General features: G+C 33.9%; 1 non-coding gene across 1 annotated transcript; it reads left to right on the top strand.

The window, feature by feature from the left end:
- Window positions 1–2,603: 2,603 nt before the first annotated feature.
- Window positions 2,604–2,710, top strand: LOC124891952. The gene has a single exon (XR_007049973.1). It is a non-coding gene; the product is annotated as a small nucleolar RNA R71 (small nucleolar RNA).
- The last annotated feature ends 1,703 nt before the right edge of the window (window positions 2,711–4,413 follow it).

The following is a 4,413-nucleotide window of genomic DNA, read 5'->3' as shown; positions in this document are numbered from 1 at the left end:
CTAGATTCTGCAAGCACACATTAAAAGAATTACCATATATAGAGAGTTCATCTATGAATACCAAAAAAAATTCTTCAACCATGTCATAGAAAATTTCTAATATGCATCTCTGAAATATTTTGGTTGAATTGCAGAGGCCAATATGTATGCGTCTAAATGCATATATACTATTTGGATAGGTAAAAATGGTATTTTCCTAATCTTCTAGGGCTATTGTTATCTAATTATACCCTGAGTAATCATCGAGTAAGCAATAGTATTCCTATCATACCAACTATCTAGCATTTGATTAATGAACGGGATAGGATAATAATCCTTCTGGATGCTTTATTTAGCTTTTGGTAATCAATGCAGATTCTTCAACCAGTTACCATGTGAGTGGGAAAAAAATCATTATCTTCATTAGTCACCATAGTCATCCCACCTTTATTTGGGATGTAGTGCACAGGGTAAACCTACTTGCTTTTAGAAATGGGATAGATAATCCCAGCATCAAGCTACTTGATAGCTTCTTTTTGTACCACTTCTTAATTACCATATTCAATATTCTTTACTGCTGCACACTTTTCTTGTAACCTTATTCCTTGTATATATTATTCATACAAAAATCTAGATTATTTCATGTGATGTCGGACATCAGCCATCCAAGTGCCTTTTTTTTTCTTTCTAAACTGCCATTATTTTTCTTACCTGCACATCAGATAAACCTACAGATAAAATAACTGGAAAGGTATTATTATAACCAAGAAAAACATATTTTATGTGAGAAGGAAGAGACTTGAGCTCTAATTTTAGAGCTTCATAAACAGACATCTTGGGATAGGGGCCAATTGGCCAATTCAATGGCTCAAAAGAAAGCTTTCTCGTGTCAACAACCACCAAATCCATAACTTGAACAAATATAAGTGCCTATACATCACTATAAAGCACATTACCCATCAAATCTTTCTTGAGTGGATCATCGAACAATAATAGATGGAGATAGAAAGCAAGGTCTATAATTGATAAAGAAGACAACTCTTCATATATAGTAGGCAACTTCAGTACCTTGTATACATCAAAACTCTTCACTTTGTCATACACTCTCATAGTCATCTTACATATAGCTACATCAATAAGTGACTGCCCTATTTCTAGGAATGGGCATACCAAAATAAATGGAACAACTTGATCAGCTTCATAATCAAGGATAACAAAGTCTATTTAAAAAATCAATGCCCCCACTTTCTCTCAGATGTCTTCAATAATTCCATCAAGCCTAGAAAGGAACCTATCATCCAATTGTAAAACAATGGTCATGGGTTTGGGAGTCCCAAGACCAATCTTTCAAAACTAAGATGCGGGTATAAGATTGATGTTCTCTCTTAAGTCACACAACCCATGAGATATTATGGCCTGCCCGATGGTGATCTGCAAAGTAAAACTTGGATCTTTCAGCTTCGTGGGCAATTTGTTCTATATCTTAGATGTTCACTCCTCAGTAAGTGCTACTGTAGCATACACTATCAACCAATTCTTGTTTGCCACTATCTTTTTTAGATACATTGCATAGTTCGGAACACTCTGCGAAATATTAACAAGAGAAAGATTAACATGAACCTGCTTTAAAAGGTCCAAAAATATCTTGTAACTTGTTTCATCTTGGTGCTTTTACTGCCTTTGAGGAAAGGGTAAAGGTAAAGTCTTCTTGTCCACTTTGATTTCATCACTCATAGCTTTTTCTTTTACTATTTACTCCTCATTCTTTTAAAATTCATCATGAGTAGTTTTGGAACTAACCTACTCTTGTTCCACCTTCTTTAATTTTAATCCAGTCCTTATTGTGACTGTATTGACCTACTTTGGATTTGCCTCTCTATTGCTAGGTAAGCCTCCTTGTGGTCTTGAATTTTGCACTCCTATAATCTGACCAATTTGCAGCTCTAAACTCTTCATAATTAATTGTTGATTGTTCATATCATTTTCTAAATATGCATGAGAAGCTTGTAATTGCTTCATCATCTCCTCTAAATTACTCGTTTGATTTGTGTCCTTAGTATTTTGATATTGTTGTTGATTTTGTTCTATTGGCCGCCCCTTATACTGATTATTACTCTGTGCCTAATTTACACACCGTGAGAAATTTTGATGGTTTCTTCAGTTTAGATTATAGGTAATACCAAAGTTTTATTATCCCTAATGATTCATATTCCCTATATAATTAACGAAAATCTGGATTAACCATATAAGCATATGCTGCATGCTCACTATTTCCACAATCCTCGAACTAAGAATTTACCAGTTGGACTACATTAGATATAGTTGTTGCTTCTGGAACTCCAAACATCATGTTGCTAAAACTGAGTGAGCATCTAATTTTGCATCACTCCAAGATGAGCTTATAACACAGTAAACTGATCTACCTTAACATACCTACAACCTTCTTAGAAGGAATTCTCGAGTCACTATGCCATATAGGATTCCCTTGTAAAATTCAATTCAGTAGTGTATGCAATTCATCATAAGTCTTCTTAAGAGCTTGCCCACCTGCTGCTGAATCAAAGAGAATCTTGGTATTTGTCTCCAACCTCTTAATGAGTGTATGACAAAGTACATCATTAGATTAATAGTGGTGAGGATAGTTTCAGAGCATACCATTAAATCTCTCCCAAGCTTGGCAATGATTTTCTCCTTCTTTCTGCCTGAAACTCAGAATCTCATCTCTCAAACATGCATTCTTCTTTGATAGAAAGAATCTAATAAATAATTTCCAAGCTAGATCTTCCTAAGAAGTGATGGAGTAGGATGGTTTGGCATGTAACCACTTTTTTGCTTCCCCGATTAAAGAAAAGGGGAATAGAGTCAATCTAACATAATTAGTCGAAACCCATGTAGGAATGTAGGTAACGCTAATTTATAGAAAGGTCTCTACATGTTGTTGTGGGTCTTCATGTGAAAACCCAGCAAATTGTTTTGCTGAATTCAACAACTGCATCATATTTTTCTTTAATTCAAATAGACCACCTGGCTCTAGCTTACGAATGCTATTAGTAGCATGGTTTGTGAGTGGGATTGCTACTTTGCTAATAGGTCTAGCAGCTTCTTAAGAAGGAACAACTGGAATGACCATAGATGGAACACGTCCATAATTTGGATCAATTGGATCAACAAGATTAGGACCTCTGTGTTCAGCCATTTGAACCTACTTGATTGGATACTAAGCTTTTCTCCTCTGTTAAAATACCAGCTAGGTTCCAAATAAGGCTTTACCAACTCTCTATCTCTTGCCAATCCTGTATTCAGTAAATCCTACAAAAAGTCAGTCGGTAACATCATATTGTTAACATTTAAGCTTACAAACAAAAATAAAAAATTTAGCAAAATACTAATTATACTAGTACCCTAAATGGTGCAAAAAACTTCTTGTTGTCTACCACACACACAAGTGTACATGATCGTACAAGTAATATAGTAACTAAGAAAGTGGGATATCATGCCCACGAGGACTATGAAATTAGAAATTCAACGATCTTTAGTTTTCGACAAAACTATATTAAGTTCTTTAAAGTATCAAGTTGTAACGATCCGAGACTACCTCCTGGATGTCACACGGTGCTTAGGACCATAAATAATCTCAAGCTAACCCTTGTACTAGCAAAACTCGTGAGCAACTAAACAAAATACATAAATCTGAACAAAATAAGCAGAAGATAAATCTTTTTTGATTATGATCAATACAAAACTATATTAAAATGATTACAACCCAGATTATATGAAACAAAACTAGAATCAAATACATTAACTCTACTAACTGTATATGAATCCCCTACTAGTATTGGTTGTAGGTAGCTTGGACAAGACCCCTAGATACCCTAAATCAATACGACTAAATAAAGAAAAATTAAAATAATACTCAAATTATGAATAACTCGAGCCCTTGAATCAAAAAAACTCATCACCTACTGACTGGAAGCTACAAAATGTCTGAATATAATATATGCACTAAAAATCATACCCATATTATGAGATAATGTAGAACATAGACATATATGTGGATCAATACTTTAGGAATGCACTGAGCATGTGGTGGTTAATGCATAAGTAAAATCAGTGATGCAATAATTCAAATAAACTTTGAAAACTGCATACTAAATATGAGTGACTCGTCTTTGCTTGATTTATCAAACCTGACAAATCATGTATCATTAGTGATAAAGAATAAAAGAAATTCTTGTAAGTCATCACACTTAGTTCTAATAAAACTATGCTCTAATTCTATTCTTTAATTCATGTAGGCTAAGTAAAAAGGAATCACCTTTATCAATCTTAAAAATTGAAGCTGAAATCTGATAACTGAAGTCTTAGATATGACAATATCTTAGTAAATTTTTTTGCCTTTACACTTAGTTTTCTCAAAACTGTTCTGACATTTTG

The sequence above is a fragment of the Capsicum annuum genome, chromosome 1 (assembly GCF_002878395.1).
Source record: "Capsicum annuum cultivar UCD-10X-F1 chromosome 1, UCD10Xv1.1, whole genome shotgun sequence".
NCBI lineage: Eukaryota > Viridiplantae > Streptophyta > Magnoliopsida > Solanales > Solanaceae > Capsicum > Capsicum annuum.
Note: the sequence above shows the minus strand (reverse complement) of the source record. Positions and strands in the feature narration are given on the sequence as shown.